The sequence below is a fragment of the Zingiber officinale genome, chromosome 10A (genome assembly GCF_018446385.1).
Source record: "Zingiber officinale cultivar Zhangliang chromosome 10A, Zo_v1.1, whole genome shotgun sequence".
Classification (NCBI taxonomy): domain Eukaryota; kingdom Viridiplantae; phylum Streptophyta; class Magnoliopsida; order Zingiberales; family Zingiberaceae; genus Zingiber; species Zingiber officinale.
This window is the reverse complement of record NC_056004.1, coordinates 14,492,084-14,510,009: the sequence shown is the minus strand read 5'-3', so window position 1 is coordinate 14,510,009 and position 17,926 is coordinate 14,492,084. Positions and strand designations below refer to the sequence as shown.

At 39.0% G+C, this 17,926-nt stretch overlaps 1 long non-coding RNA gene across 1 annotated transcript; it reads right to left on the bottom strand.

Moving 5' to 3' along the window:
- Positions 1 to 1,051: 1,051 nt before the first annotated feature.
- LOC122026443 lies at positions 1,052 to 1,539 on the bottom strand. The gene is made up of 3 exons (XR_006124150.1): positions 1,511 to 1,539; positions 1,247 to 1,312; positions 1,052 to 1,070 (listed from the first exon to the last, which is right to left on the bottom strand). It is a non-coding gene; the product is annotated as an uncharacterized LOC122026443 (long non-coding RNA).
- Positions 1,540 to 17,926: the final 16,387 nt, after the last annotated feature.

Here is a 17,926-nt window from a genome sequence, read left to right as displayed (position 1 = left end):
CTCAAGGAGCCTTATCAAAATATGGTTCTAATAATAATAATAATAAATCCTCTCTCAATCAGCTGCATTCATGAGTAACACATTGGAAGAGGAATATCAAGGCTGTGTCTAAAAGGAAAAGAACTCTGGTATTCACAAAATATAATTTAACCGTCAGTCCTTGCATAATGCAGAAACAACTAAATAAGCGTCATGTAACATCAAATGTTAGAATGAGGTATTGGGCAAAGGTATGTGTATAATTTATTTCATGGAACATCAAATGTAGAAACAGAGTTTTTTTTCCTTCAACCAAACATTTAAAAAAAAAATGGAAATTTCCAAAGCATGACATAACTGCCCAAATCTGCGTTGGATATAGATACTTGGATAATGACACTCAAACAGTGACACTAAGAGTGAACAATCACTAATCCTATTGAACACATGTACAATTTGTAAAAATAGCCATGTCAGAGATTGCGATCATACTCATGTTGAACTATATCAAGTCCAAGTAACATAGACATGGAACAATTGTAGCACTGACACCATATTCAACCACACAAGCATTATCATACTAGAGATTTGAATGAACATTAGTTATCAAATTTCGTAAACAGTAAGCAGTAGAGTACTAGCCTTGTATGTTAAACTTGTTGAATGTACAATATCTCATAAGAAAGTTTACCTTTAATGTTATCACAATAATCACATCGAGAGAGAATACACAAATCAATGAACTGATCCATAGTGAGTCTTAGCTCTTCAAGAACTTGAAAAATAAGGATGAGAATAAATATAGTAATTCAATTAGCAATAAGCAGAATAAATATACCTTTGAAACGTCAAATTCCATCACAGAGTTTTTTTGGAACTAGGATCCATTAAATGATGGAGAAACCTTGGTACCCCAAAAGTTAAAGTATCCATGTTTTCTGAGGCAACCGCAAACACCTAGAGATTGATAACAAACAAATACGTTTAGGATATTAAAGTTAAAAAAATAAAATAGAATGTGTTACATTGCATCATTTTACCTTGTCACTTTTGCAAAGAGCTGCGCATTGAACTTCTGCTTCACAGGGTGCCTTTAGATGAGAAAGATGAGTTTAGCTTCTAAAACTAGAGATACAATACTTGTATATTAAGCAATTGCATGCAACTTTAGTAAATGTTAGCAAGAGAAAGTAAAATTGTGTCATTGTTAGTTCAAATTCTTGTAGCAAGGATAAAGAATTCAATAAGTGAAAGTGGACTAGTTTACCTCAATAGTAGGCACACCCATTAGTCTTAAGAGACGTTTACAATCTTCATTATGTTGCTTGGTTACCTGTGAAAAAACTCTACAGTCATCTACTGGAATCAAATTCTTCAAGAAAGTAATTTGAAAGTTCAAAATATATTTAAAGAAACTCTATGTTACATATGAAGAAAATAGATAATCAGCATGCTAACTTTATGTTGATTGCATCATAATCAATAAGATCCTCATGGTAATTTCCAATAAAATAGCAATATCAAAGATTACCTTGACAGTCCTTTTGCTATACTTTTCAATTCCTTCCAAATCACCAGTCTGCAAACAACAAATGTAACCAAGACAGCAAAAGAAATTCTAGCACACTAGGGTGTCCCAATAAAGGTACTTGTTATGCACAAGCAATGACCTCAATTGTTGTGTTCAGATCGTTAGTTGCATCTTTCCTCTTTAAATATCTAAAGAATAAAATAAGATTAAAGATTATCATTATCTTGCAACAAAAAAAAAGGAGGGGGACAATGACAAAACTGTAATGACTAGCCTTTTGGCAAGTTCTTGTTTCTTCAACTCTGGAGGTTGACTGTCAAATACATATCTGGCATAAAAAAGATGATAATAAAATATGGTGGCTGAATGATAAACAAAATGATATTTAGACATGCAAATGGACTTACACTGGCTCGATACCTGCTTCTAATAATCTGATAGTTCGATTGAACATCCCTTGCAAATGACTTATTGGCCATACAAAATGTCAAGAGTTAGAAGAAGAAATAAAAAAGTCCAACTCATGCATAGATTTTTCAATGAACTCTGCAAATTCTTTCCAAATTCCAGGAAGTCCTAGAGAATCACTATATGCACCTGATTGCTCGAAAGAAAGTTGAGATTCTTATCAGAATGACTAAAACAATATTTACTCATCAACATGAAAAAAATAGCAAGGCCTGCAGATGATGTTTTGGGTTTGTTACATATAAAGATACAACTAAAAACTGGAATATGACACAAATGTTATGAAAAGGTCAACATAAAAATTGCTTGGGTTATAAATGCACAAACAAGTACAGAATACATTTCTTTTCCAGATCACCGTTAACAAGAGGAAACAAGTTGCAAAGCAGTTTAGCTTGAGAAACAGACTGCATCAAAAATGAAAAGGTTTAAGTAGACTGCGAGTTGAAAATTGTAGGAATATGTGAATACCTAAACCACCCGAATTCAATGAAAGATAATGTTTAGCTCTTGCAATGACATCTACTGGGAATAAAAGTCCGACATTAGGGTCATCCAATAGAAATGGAGCTTGGCACAATGCTACCACCTGGAGAATAGTATAGGTAAAAAATTACACCATTAAAAAGAGATATCTAATGGAAAATGTCTCTTTTTCTCAGGGAGCACAGAGAAGGAGAAATTGCTCCATGTACAAGGAATTTTTGACTTGTGAAGATTATTTTTTCTCACTGAGTTCCTTAAGTCAAGCAATAGAGAAGAATGATCAACACTTTGATACAAGTAGTTTTTAAGAAAGAATAAAGAGAAAATGGAAACCTGACAGGGAAATGTGAATGGCTTCTATCTGAGAGCATGAGGGTTCCCGACATTTGTGAAAATAATCTGCAAACAACAAAAAAAACCAATCTCATGGAAAGTAAGTCCAACTTGTATCTTGTTTCTTACGAATAAATTGCAAGGGGAGTGCAGTATTATAACCTCAAATTTTAATCTCACAAGTGGCATCCCAACAAGCTAACAATAAAAAGAATCAAAGGCATATGTGCACTTCATATCTTGATACAAGCAATAAAGCAAACATATACAGAGCTAAATAACCCAGGAAGATATCTTCAACCAGATAACAAGAATGGAAAAAAAACAATCAAAGTTAGATCTTTCAAGAATCGAAATAAGAGTCTCTTTCAATAAAATTTATTCTATTTAACTCAAATCATGTTGTGGCACAATCAACGAAAATTGTGTATGAGAAAGCATCATAACCTTCTTCCCCTCCTTCTGCAACTCCGAAGCCCGCAGGTAAAGCTCCCCTTTGACAGCATATGTAACTTTCTTCACATTCTCATTCAGCAACTCGTAGTCCAGCAGCTTCGGCGCCATCCTAATACTAATTAATGATTTAAAATCAGAACTTCTTATCTTAATACTGACTAAACAACAAAAGGAGTATAGAAGAGGTCACATGCTAATTTTATGATGGAAAGCAGATCAAACTTACTAGGACATCAAAGATTCTGCTGCCTTCTCCAGGCATGGGAAAATTAGCCTATTTTGACTGAAACTTGTTGACTCTCTTTGTTAGAAAATGGGCAGTCTTCTTGGAGCATATAATGTAGAAATATGCATCTCCGACTCTGCTGTAGTTCTATAGACATGAACAGAAACAACAATAAACAAGGATGCCATGGCTAAAATCCTGATGCCTTTGCAGTCGGCTATAGACCCTGCAGAAGAAGCTTGCTTACATGCGAAACAGACGTATGTTTTCATGTTCTTCTCTGATCTAAGAAGTCATTAAGAAAAACTAGAGGAACAAATCTCGTGGAAAATGATCGCCATATTCAATTAATGATACGATTAAGACGATTTGGTGAATTATTTTTTTTTAAAAATGACCCTAATTCGATTGAATCTGAAGCAGAGGAAACCCTAATCGAAGGAAAAAAAGATCGAGCACAAACCTGGAACTCGGAGGTGTGGTACAAGCTCATAAACAAGCGGAGGGCATTGGCCTAGAGGAGCATGGGCTGCGGCTTCCCGCTGTCATCCTCCTCGCCTCTTCCCAGCGGTGCGAAGATGTCATGTGTGTTGCTATATAGGGAAATAGGTTCGAAGAACCCTCTGCTAAGGCCAGACGACGAAGCGACGACTTGCGTCCCGGAGAAGGTGATGAAGACCGCATCGTCGCTCCTGTCAATGACGAAGTTGGCGCTACCTGCATTGGCACGCAGGCAGCAGGTCCAGGCTTGTGCCAGAAGAGGGGAAGATGCAAGGAGTGCACCAAGGACAAGGCTCATCTCGAACCTTTAGGAGGCAAAGGTAGAAAAATCAAGAGTGAGGGTGAGAATGAGAGAGAGAGGAGAGCACACCGTTGTGGAGGAAGATCCAGTGGTCGACGGGATGACGTGAAGAGATTGTATGAGGAGAGGGAAAGAAAATTGCCCTAGGTTTGGGAGCGCGAAGGAAAAACACAGCGCCGAAAAGAAAACAGCGAGGGAAAGGAAAACAGCGAGGGGGGAAAATGACCAAATTCAATTACAACGGTTTTTTTCAAAACTGTTGTGGTAGATGCTAAAAACGCGGATAAAGACAACGGTTTATAAAACCGTTGTAAAAAGTGTTGTCATTTTAAAAAAATATTGCTCAATGACAATAGTTTTGCCAAAACCGTTGTCTTTTATATTTAATGGGGAGTTCAAAGACAACGGTTTTGGCAAAAACTGTTGTCTTTGAGCAAATACGCAACACTTTCTCTTAAAACAGTTGTCGTAGGGGTGTTGTCATTTGCAGTTTTTGTTGTAGTGATTGTGACTACTAATTGTGACTCCTCACAATATATGACAAGTGTCCTTCTATCCTAGACATCTAAATTGATCAATGTGAGGCATAGACCGTGTCATCCTCTAATCAATCTAAATCTTGAACTCCAAGTAGACTCACTAAATCAAATGAGCTCAATATCTTATATTGACTCATTTGGGCATGGTCATGCACTTCGTGGTCTCACTCTATCAAGAATACCGATGTCTCTCCCTTCATATAGGAGGGATAGATCCCATCTACATCACTCACATCCCTCTACATAATTCGTTACATACCCAGTAATCGCCTTTATAGTTTACCCAGTTACGGGTGACGTTTGACGAAACCAAAGTACGTAACTCCTTATGTAGGGATCTATGGTGACTTCAGGTCTAAGGACTAGTAGTCATACTAATAGCCACATGAGAAAGTATATGACACTCATATAACGATCGATGATACTTTCTCATGGCGGTCATTCAGTATACATTCTCTAATGCATACCCATGTGTCAACTTGATATCTCTATATCCATGACTTGTGAGATCAAGTCATCGAGTTGACCTACATGCTAGTCTTATTGCATTAACATTGTCCCTGAATGTTAATACTCGACTAGGAATGATTAAGAGTAGTATTTCCTATATCATCTCACTATCGGTTCAACTAACCGATTGATATAAGGGAGAACCTTCTACTCAAGGACGCTATTATACTTAGTTTATTTGGCACCAATACAAGTAAGTATAATAACAAAAAAATAAATGCCTTTATTTATATAGAATATGATACAACAAGTCCAAAATACAATTATCAAATGATTGACTCTAGGGCTCTAGCTAACAACTTGTTGCTTAAAAAGTTTAGAAACCATCTCCTTTGGGTTTCGGCCAAGAATAGAGAAAAGTTTTGAAACCTAACTATGCTTGTTCATGATTTCTTATTGTTATGCTCGCCCCTCCTGCTAGTGGAGCGGGGTTACATTACTTAACTATTTGCGGAAACATTCATACATATTAAAATTTCTCTCTAAAGTAAAACAGAGGAAGTATCATGAAGTCATGGGGAACATTAACCTAATCAAACTTAGTTCATGTCAACATCAAACAAATAACATAAGCAGGTCTCTTATTTTGTCTTAGCTGAGCCACCACCACACACATCTCCTGCCTCTCCTGCGGCTCGCCTAGTTCGTCCATTCTTTTCCCTTATCTGTGGTACAAGGAAAGTAAGCTATAAGCACACAGGCTTAGTAAGATCCTTTCCTTCTCACAAAAACCATATATCAAAGCATAATCACATAAACATATGACAATGGGAACTTAATCATCTGACATCATATTATGAAAACATAGCATCATATCATATCATCTCATAAAGATCATCATGCTATATCATATCGTAAATCATGAGGGCATCATGTCATATAAATCATAAGGGCATAGCATATCATAAAGAAATATCATGATGTGTCATAACATTAATAAAAGAACATCATGTCATATAAATCATAAAAGCATATCATATCATAAATCATAAGAGCATCATGTCATATAAATCATAAGGCATAGCACATCATATCAGAAATCATATCATGCAAGATGTCTTTTAAAACATGTGTCATATCATATGCAACATGTCTTAAAACATATCATATAGTACTTGAACATAATATCATCATGAGGGCCCGACTTGTACCACATACATACATAAATGTGCGCAATCCCTAGGACAGGGTAGCTAGCCCCGAACCTACTAGGGATCTAGGTCCGTACTACGACCATCGACCTAGGGGCGTACTAAGGAACCCATCCCTTTACTAGACTCGTTCATAGTCCGTCGACCTAGGGGCGCTTATGAAGCCCACCCTTGGTACATGTCATACAAAGTAAAATAGTATATCATGGTTCATGTCATAACATAGCATATCATATCTTATCATATCATGAAGAGTGCTCTTAGTCCCCAAGGGGAAGCAACTCTTAGGCCTTCACTTATCATATCATAAAGCGTGCTCTTAATCCCAACAAAAAGGGAAGCAACTCTTAGGCCTTTGCTTATCATATCATAAAGCATGCATATTTGGGCACATAGCACATCATAATAGACATTATTATGCATGGATCATAAGTATACATAAATGAGCATATTATTTGTCATATCATAAAGCATGCATACTTGAGCACATAGCACATCATAAGAGACATTATCATGCATGGTTCATAGGTATACATAAATGAACACATCACCTATAATAGAAAAGACATAATCATGCATGGAATCATTAAATAACATCTCTTAATTCATAACGTAGCATGTGAGGCACATCTAGGCTCCTAAACCCATCATGGCCGAAAGTTCAAAGAGTATGAACTTAAACTCTAAACAACATACAAGCATAAGAATCTCATGTTAACTTCTTATCATATCATAAGGAAAGTCATAAGCATGTTAATCCAATTTCTTAAGCTTTCCTAGGTCTCTAATTTGATCATGGCCGAAAGTTCATGAAGAAGAAAAATAAGCTCTAAACAACATACAAGCATGAATATCAAGCTAATTTCATATCATATCATAAGGGGATCCATGAGCATGCTAGATTTAATTTTAAGCTTCCTTGAACCCTAGTAATGTTCATGGCCGAAAGTCTCATGGAGAGGGAAAATAAGCTTTAACAACATACAAGCATAAATATCTAGCTAAATTCATGTCATATCATGAGGGGATCCTTGAGCATGCTAGGTTTAAATTTAAGCTTCCTTGAACCCTAGTAATGTTCATGGCCAAAAGTTTCATGAAGAGGAAAATGAAGTTCTAAACAACATACAAGCATAAATATCTAGCTACATTCATAACATATCATGAGGGGATCCATGAGCATGCTAGGTTTAAATTTAAGCTTCCTTGAACCCTAGTAATGTTCATGGCCGAAAGTTTCATGAAGAGGAAAATCAAGTTCTAAACAACATACAAGCATAAATATCTAGCTACATTCATAACATATCATGAGGGGATCCATGAGCATGCTAGATTTAATTTTAAGCTTCTTTGAACCCTAGAGATGTTCATGGCCGAAACTTTATAAAGAAGAAGATCAAGCTCTAAACAACATACAAGCATAAATATCTAGCTAAATTCATATCATATCATAAGGGGATCCATGAGCATGCTAGATTTAATTTTAAGCTTCTTTGAACCCTAGTAATGATCATAGCCGAAACTTCAAGGAAGTGCTCCTAGGTTTTTAGGCATTCTAACCTCATGGAAAATACGTAAACAACTTGTACCACAGGTGAGGGGATACTTACTTCCTTTCGCTTATTGTTCCTAAAGAAAGTGGTACCCTTGTGAGGAGGAAGAAGGAGCTTCTCTTCCTTGTTCTCCCTTTTGTTTTCTCTTTCTTGTAAGGAGTAAACCTTGAGACTCCTTCTTAGAAATTAGTTTTCTTAGAGAGAAAACCTTAGCTTGGATTTTGGAAATGAGGGAGAGAGAGGTTTAGGTTTCGGTGGAGAAGGAAGAAGGAGGAGGAAGAAGAAGAAGAAGGAAGAATTAACTAATTTTCTTTCCCTTTTCTTCTCTCATTCCTATTTATTCCCCATGTAAATGAAACATGTCCTCATTCATCCCCTTAACTCCTCTATCTCTTCACTCTCTTAATTCCCACGAAATTAGAGGAAAAGAAGGAAGGAAGGCAACTTGGCTTTTGCTTGCTTCTTTTCTTAACCAAGGGGAGGAGGAGGTAAGCTACTTGATTTTCTCTTGTTCCTTTACTTAACTATCTTCTCACTTTTAACTACAATTTCCATTCTTTTCTATTCATCTATTATTCATTACTCTAGTGGTTACCATACACCAATTTAACTCTATCATTTGTGGGAGGTTCAAGGTTCAAACCTTAACCTCACTTTCTTTTTATTTCATTTTGGTCTCTATTTCCATTTCTCTTTTTCTTTTATTCTAAAAGAAAAATACTCATAGGTATAGCTTATCATTTTATGGGTGTTACAGTACCCCATACCTCATAGAAAGTTCATCCTCAAACTTAAAATAGCGACATCAGGTGGCACAGGTCTTCCTGCTGAGTGCATCGGCCACTTTGTTCGCTTTTCCGGGATGATAAAAGATCTCGCAGTCATAGTCCTTAACTAACTCGAGCCATCTGCGTTGTCTCATATTCTGATCTTTCTGGGTGAAGAAATATTTCAGACTCTGGTGGTCGGTATAAATCTTACACCGGATTCCATATAAATAATGTCTCCATGTTTTGAGAGCAAAGACCACGACTGCTAGTTCTAGGTCATGAGTGGGGTAGTTCTTTTCATGCTCTTTGAGTTGTCTAGAGGCGTATGCAATGACCTTGTCGTCTTGCATGAGTACAACTCCAAGTCCTAATTGTCGCTGTACATATCGAAGCCTTTGTTACTTTTCGGAAGAGTAAGGATTGGAGCACTGGTCAGTCTCCTTTTTAATTCCGTGAAACTCTTCTCGCAGTCATCCGTCCATTCATACTTTTTGTTCTTCTTGGTGAGAACTGTCGTAGGGGCTGCAATTTTAGAGAAATCCTCCACAAATTTCCTGTAGTAGCCTGCTAGACCGAGAAAACTTCTGATTTCACTGACATTCTTTGGCCTGTTCCAGTTACTCACAGCTTCGATCTTGTTTGGATCCACCATTACTCCGTCCTTGGAGATGACATGACCCAAGAATGATACTCGATCGGGCTAGAACTCACATTTGGAGAACTTTGCATATAGTTGTTTCTCTCGAAGAATCTGTAGTACAGTGTTCAGGTGTTCAGCATGCTATTCCTGGGTTCTTGAATAGATGAGGATATCGTCAATGAAGACGATCACAAATTTATCGAGATATGCTGAAAACACCCGATTCATCAGATCCATAAATACAGCAGGAGCATTTGTCACTCCGAAGGGCATGACTATGAACTCATAGTGTCCGTATCTTGTTCGAAATGTCATCTTCGGTATATCATCCTGTTTCACTTTCACTTGATGATAACTAGACCTTAGGTCAATCTTATAGAAGACGGTTGCACCCCTTAATTGGTCGAACAGGTCATCGATTCGTGGAAGAGGGTACCTGTTCTTGATTGTCACATTATTCAGCGCTCGGTAGTCTATACACATTCGCATGGACCCATCCTTCTTTTTCACAAACAGTACTGGAGCTCCCCATGGAGAGTGACTCGGGCGAATAAGTCCCTTGTCAAGTAGCTCTAGTAGCTGTTCTTGAAGTTCCTTCAACTCAGCCGGCGCCATACGATAAGGTGCTTTAGAGATCAGTTTAGTACCAGGAATCAGGTCGATCTCAAATTCTTTTTCTCTATCGGGGGCTAACCCCGGTAGATCATCGGGAAACACTTCTGGATAATTGCACACCACTCTAACATTTTCTAGTTTCTGGTCCTCATCTTGACTTGTATCGACCACTTGTGCTAGAAACCCAGTACATCCCTTATTTAACATCTTTTGTGCGTTTATGGCTGATAAGAATCTCCCAGTTTCTTTCCTTGATTCTCCAACAAATTCAAACATCGGTTCTACTTTAGGTCGGAAAACCACTTTTCTTTGACGGCACTCGATTGAAGCGCCGTACTTGCTCAGGAAATCCATGCCCAATATACTGTCATAATCTTGCATGTCCAACACTATCAGATCACAGTAAAGTTCTCTGTCTACGATTCTGATGGGTGTGGCTTGCAGCATATAAGTAGATGGCATTACTTCCCCCGAAAGTAGGGTTGTTAAGAATTTGCTATTTAAAGCTTGTGGTGGTATCTCTAACTTCTCCATGAAGGGTGTAGAGACAAACGAGTGTGTCGCCCCAGTATCAAATAACACATTAGCATATTGACTGAAAATAGGCAGCTGACCCGTGACAACTGTAGAGGCACTCGCCACCTCATCTTTGGTAAGAGAGAAAATATTGGTGTTCGTCGTAACTGGCGGGGCTTCCAATCTCCGTTGGCTAATCGGAGTTCCTTCAATGGCAGCTTGCATCAGGTGTAGCTGTGAGGGGGCACTCCTGTTCTGGTTATACTGCTGAGATGGTGTCTGGGACTGTGTAGGGCAGTCTCTGGCCATATGTCCTTCCCGTCCACAACTGTAACACTTTCTCGTACCCTTGTGGCATACTCCGAAATGCTGCTTCCCACAAATGGTACACTGAGGGTACTTAGGTTGCTTATTTGTTGGTCCTCCTTTAGTGTTGTTCCATTGCTTCCTTTTTCCATTAGAATTTCCTTTCCAGTTCGTTTTGGTACTCTGTGGTTTTTGTCCTTCGTTCTGTGCCTGATTCTTATTCTCGTTCATCGTCTTCTGATAATGTTCGGTGATCAGGGCACTACTGACCAGTTCTTCCATAGTCTGCGGTCTATTAATTCTGCCGGCCACATTCAATACTATCTCGGGTCGGAGCATTTTCAGCATCAGTCTAACCCTTTCTCTTTCCGTGCTGACTAACTCTAGGCAGAGGCGTGCAAGACGGTTGAAGCACTTCACTGCTTCGTTCACTGATAAGCCACCTTGCCGAAACTCGGTGAACTCGTCGTAATGCCAGTTCGTTACTTGCAAATGGAAGAATTCCTCGAGGAACTCTGTCTCGAAGTCCGTCCAGTTCATCAGATTAATTTGTCTCTTAGCCTTAACTCTTTCCCACCACATTCTCGCGTCTCCGGAAAAACAGAATGACACGCGTTTGATCTTTTCTGATACAAGCCAGTCTAGCAATTCCACAATACTTTCTATCGTCTTGAACCAGGCTTGGGTGTCCCATGGCTCACAAGTACCCGAAAAGTTCTCCGGCTTCAGCCTTAGCCACTGTATCAAGTAGGTCTCCTGTCGGACCACTGGGGCAGGGGCTACCGGTGGTACTGGTGCAGCTATTGGTATGACGGGCACTACATTCTGATTTGCTGGTGGGGTGACAGGGTTTCCTTGATGATTCATCATAGCAGTGATTACCTGTTGTTGTTCCGTGATCTAACGCTGGAGATCTGTGACTACTTGGGTCAGATCTGGTGGGGTCACTGTCTCATCGGCCCTGTTACCGCGTCTTCTAGCCATATCTATTTTCATAAATAACAATAAGGCTAGCATAAGTCTAGAGTCATCCTACTTATATTCGTGCATATTAAATATCGCTTATCATGCATAAAGGAAATCCATATTAGTCATACTTAGTTTCATGGATACTAAAACATTTCCTATTCTGCATAAATAAAATAGAGTAAGTACAGAAAGTCTTACTTGGAGCGGCAGGATGGAGGCTTGATGTGTGTGTGTAGCGGAAAGGCTAACTTAGCTCTGATACCAACTTGTAACGCCCGCCCCTCCAGCTAGTGGAGCGGGGTTACTTTACTTAACTATTTGCGGAAACATTCATGCATATTAAAATTTCTCTCTAAAGTAAAACAGAGGAAGTATCATGAAGTCATGCGGAACATTAACATAATCAAACTTAGTTCATGCCAACATAAAACAAATAACATAAGCAGGTCTCTTATTTTGTCTTAGCCGAGCCACCACCACACACATCTCTTGCCTCTCCTGCGGCTCCCCTAGTTAATCCGTTCTTTGCCCTTATCTGTGGTACAAGGAAAGTAAGCTATAAGCACATAGGCTTAGTAAGATCCTTTCCTACTCACAAAAACCATATATCAAAGCATAATCACATAAACATATGACAATGGGAACTTAATCATCTGACATCATATTATGAAAACATAGCATCATATCACATCATCTCATAAAGATCATCATGCCATATCATATCGTAAATCATGAGAGCATCATGTCATATAAATCATAGGGGCATAGCATATCATAAAGAAATATCATGATGTGTCATAACATAATAAAAGAACATCATGTCATATAAATCATAAAAGCATATCATATCATAAATCATAAGAGCATCATGTCATATAAATCATAAGGCATAGCATATCATATCAGAAATCATATCATGCAAGATGTCTTTTAAAACATGTGTCATATCATATGCAAGATGTCTTAAAACATATCATATAGTACTTGAACATAATATCATCATGAGGGCCCGGCTTGTACCACATACATACATAAATGCGCGCAATCCCTAGGACAGGGTAGTGTTAGTTAGAGCCCTAGAGCCAATCATTTGATGATTGTATGGACTCATTGTATCATATTCTTGTATATTAATAAAGGCATTTTATTTTGGTTATTATACTTACTTGTATTAGTGCCAAATAAACTAAGTATAATAACGTCCCTGAGTAGAGCGTTCTTACCTATATCAATCGATTGGTTGAATCGATAGTGAGATGATATAGGGAACACTACTCTAAATCATTCCTAGTCGAGTATTAATATTCATGGACAATGTCAATACAATAAGACTAGCATGTAGGTCAGCTCGATGACTAGATCTCACAAGTCATGGATATAGAGATATCAAGCTGACACATGGGTATGCATTAGAGAATGTATACTGAATGACCCGCCATGAGAAAGTATCATGGATCGTTATATGAGTGTCATATACTTTCTCATGTGACTATTAGTATGACTATTGGTCCTTAGACCTGAAGTCACCATGGTTCCCTACATAAGGAGTTATGTACTTTGGTTTCGTCAAACGTCACCCGTAACAGAGTGGACTATAAAGGCGATTACTGGGTATGTAATGAATTATGGAGAGGGATGTGAGTGATGTAGATGGGATCTATGCCTCCCATATGACGGGAGTGACATCGGTATTCTTGATAGAGTTAGACCACGAAGTGCATGGCCATGCCCAAATGAGTCAACATTAGATGTTGAGTTTATTTGATCGAGTGAGTCTACTTGGAGTTCAAGATTTAGATTGATTAGAGGATGACACGGTCTATGCCTCACATTGATAAATCTAGATGTCTAGGATAGAAGGACAATGTCACATATTGTGAGGAGTCACAATTAGTAGTCACAAGGTGATGTTGGATCTCAACATTCTTGTAACTTGGGTAGCAATGATGTATTGCTAGATGCCGCTCATTGCTTATGTTTCTAAAGGAGTTTAGAAACATTGCCAACGTTACAAGAACCTATTGGGTCACACACAAAGAACAAGTGGATGGAGATTAGGTTCATATGATGAACCAATTGGATTAGGTTCATATGATGCACCAAAGATGTGTGTTGAATGCTTGATTCTTCTTCTTCCTTGGTCTCTTCTTTCTCCTTCTCTAGAGGTTGCTGTGTACTTTTCATGGTGGAAGAAGGTGTGTGAGTGAGTTAATCCAAGATGTCCAAGAAGAAAGGTAATATTTTAGAGGAGTGTATTGTATTCTCTTCTTTGCTTTCCTTTTTTCTTCCATTCCCATCCGAGAGCCCTAGAGAGAGTGCTAGCACACTTGGGGTCTTTCTTCTCCATCCTTGAGTGCTAGAGAGCACTCCTTGTTCGTGTGGATATCACTAGAGAAGTATCTACCTTGATACTTTGGAGATCCGACATGTACCTTGGACGAGCGGGATTTTTGCGAAGGCACGCTCCAAAGGTATAACTCTCAACACATAGATCTAGGAGTAGATCTAAAGTTTTCAAACTCGTACTCATATTTTTGTTCAGTTTTCCTTGCACGGATCTACGGCTTTGGGTGATTCGGGGTTTCCGCGACGCGAAAAAGCGGTTTTCGCGGCCCGAAGAACCCAACAGTGGTATCAGAGCCACGTGCAAGGCATGTACGAGTTTTATTTTTGGTTTTATGAAAACTAAAGTTTCTGTAAATTTAAGTTTTTATAGTTTTTATGGGTAATTTTTCCGTAGAAGCGAAGCACAAGTGTCTCGGCACGTGTAGGCTTCGGCTACCGGAAAGATTTTTCCAAAACGGCTTCGTTTCGCCCCAAAATTTTTTGGGACAGCGGGCTTGGGTGCCATTAGATCGCTTAGGAGAAACTCGCGATGGTTAGATTGCGGGTAGGGGTACTACCCCTAACCCCTCAAGGGGATTTGCTCCGCGATTGCACCCGAAATCGCTAAAAACGAACCCGCCGGGATGATTTTTCCGAAACGGCAATGTCTCGGCCCAAATCATTTTGGGACAGTGGGTTTAGGCACTGTTGGATCGCAAAGGAACCCTCGCGATGGTTAGATCACGGGTAGGGGCGCTGCCCCTAGCCCCGCAAGGGGATCCGTTCCGCGATTGCGCCCGAAACCGCTATACGGGTCCGCCGGGAAATTTTACTCGTAAAAATTGTAAAAAATAATTTTAAAATTACATAAAATTATGAAAATATATAATTTTGAATTATATATTAATTTTGTGATAGTCATGGCCCAAAAACCCAATATGATTGGATTGTGTTGTAATTCATAATACGGCCTGCGTGTCGTTATGTGTTTGCGCGTGTTGTATGTTTTTATTTTTCCGCGACCTGCGCGTCGTGCCTTTCTCATATATTCTGGTTGTAAATTAGATTTAGACTCGAATGTAACTTGAGTTTCAAATTGTAATGTACAAGTTGGAGTGGTGGAGGGTCCACACGAGACGGAGTTCCGAGGCGGGCACGAGCAACATAAGGTGGTCAAAGGGAGAAGCTTGGAGAAGCTGTTGACCCTAGGTTGACCATTTGATCTTCTCATTGGCTTGAGAAGATCGTAGTAGGGCCATGACTAAATTACAAATAGATTAATTAGTTAATTGCTTATGTATATGATGCATGTTTAATAAGTAATTAATTAATTAGTGCCTTACGATTAGATTAGATCTAAGTCGTGCACATGATGTACCCTTGCGATTAGATTAGATCTAAGTCGTGCACAAGATGCATCCTTTTCGATTAGATTAGATCTCGATCGAACCAACTCTAAATGCCTAACCGTGCCGTGATACCTATCACTACCTCGATCACATGTATTGTTGAATCTGCCAAAGTAGAGTAATACATATTATCTTGGTAGGGTACAGAGGAACAATCTTGGTCCCGCCTATCAACGCATGGGTGAATACAAACTCAATTAGATTGGGTATTTCTAGTTACTCGGTTGGATCGAGTCAACTATAGGCATTATTCCAACGGTTGGAAAGGTAAGACAAAATCACGTTTATATTAACTCTCGGGCGTATTAGCCAAAGCTAACTCGAGTTTTAATATAAATATGGATCTTGATCCTATAAACAAGAGTTGCATAGAGATGTAATTGGTAATCGTTACCTACCGATCATACTAAGCCTTGGGCGTATTAGCCAAAGCTAACTCAAGGGTTAGTATGATGTGGATCTTGTCCCACAAGAATTATAGTATTCAGTGGGAGCATCATTTAATTAAAGGCATAATTAAATGATTTTAAAAGAATATGATATTTATTTCTGCAAATTTTTCTGTTGTAGATAACCATGAAGTCGAATACGAACTCTTTCTCCCTGCGTTCTGTCCTTAAGAAGGACAAGCTCAACGGAGCAAATTTCCTGGACTGGTACAGGAACCTGAGAATTGTTCTCACCCAAGAACATAAACTGTACGTTCTGGAGCAGCTCATTCCCGAGGCTCCTCCTGCCACTGCCATGCGAGCAGACCGTGATACTTACAAGAAGCATCAAGATGACGCATTAGATGTGTCCTGTCTTATGCTCACGACCATGAACTCTAAGCTTCAGAAGCAACATGAGTTGATGGGCACTTACGATATGGTTGAACATCTTTGTCACCTATATCAAGGACAAGCAAGGCACTGGAAGAGGAACTCTAAAGAATACCTGGAAGATCTTAAGAAGAAGAGAAATAAGATTTCTACTTCAGGTATACATGTTATAGAAGTCAACCTCTCTATTTCTTCATCGTGGGTATTAGATACCAGATGTGCTTTGCACATTTGTACTAATGTACAAGCGCTGAGAAATAGAAGGGCATTGACGAAGGGTGAGATACACCTACGAGTAGGCAATGGAGCACGGGTTGCTGCTATTGCTGTAGGAACTTACCATCTATCTCTGTCCTCTGGGCTTGTACTAGAATTAGATGATTGTTGTTATGTGCCTGCTTTAACTAAGAACATTATATCTATTTCTTGTTTGGACAAGAAAGGTTTTTCGTTTAAAATAAAGAATAAATGTTGTTCCGTTTATTTAAATGAAATGTTCTATTGTAGTGCACCTCTAATAAATGGACTCTATATTCTAGACTTTGAGACCCCTATCTATAACATAAATACCAAGCGATTCAAGTCAAATGACATGAACCAAACCTACCTCTGGCACTGTCGCTTAGGTCATATAAATGACAAGCGCTTATCCCAGCTCCATAAGGATGGTTTGCTGGACTCACTTGATTTTGAATCATATGAGATATGCGAGTCATGCCTACGAGGCAAGATGACCAAGACTCCCTTTAGTGGGCACAACGAAAGAGCGACTGATTTGTTAGGACTCATACATAGTGATGTATGTGGCCCTTTCAATGTCGCTGCTAGAGGTGGTTATAGGTACTTCATCACATTTACTGATGACTTCAGTAGATATGGTTATGTGTACTTGATGACACATAAGTCTGAATCCTTTGAAAAGTTCAAAGAATTCAAGAATGAAGTACAGAACCAGCTTGGCAAGAGTATTAAGATACTTCGATCAGATAGAGGTGGAGAATACCTTAGCCATGAGTTTCGTGACTACCTAGCTGAGTGTGGGATTCTATCCCAACTCACTCCTCCTGGAACACCACAGTGGAATGGTGTATCCGAACAGAGGAATCGTACCTTATTAGATATGGTACGATCTATGATGAGTCACACAGATCTTCCGACATATCTATGGGGATATGATCTAGACACGGCAGCTTTCATTCTCAACCGAGTTCCATCCAAGGCCGTGATAAAGACACCATATAGGATATGGACTGAGAGAGATGCCCAGGTGTCTTTCATGAGGATTTGGGGTTGTGAGGCTTACGTTAGACGTCAAGTCTCAGACAAATTAGGACCCAAATCCGACAAGTGCTACTTTATTGGATATCACAAGGAAACTAAGGGATATTACTTCTACATTCCCAGTCAGCACAAGGTAGTTGTGGCAAAGACTGGGGTCTTTCTAGAAAGGGACTTTGTTTCTAGAAAGACTAGTGGGAGCACGTTCGATCTTGAAGAAGTTCAAGATGCGAACAATAGCAC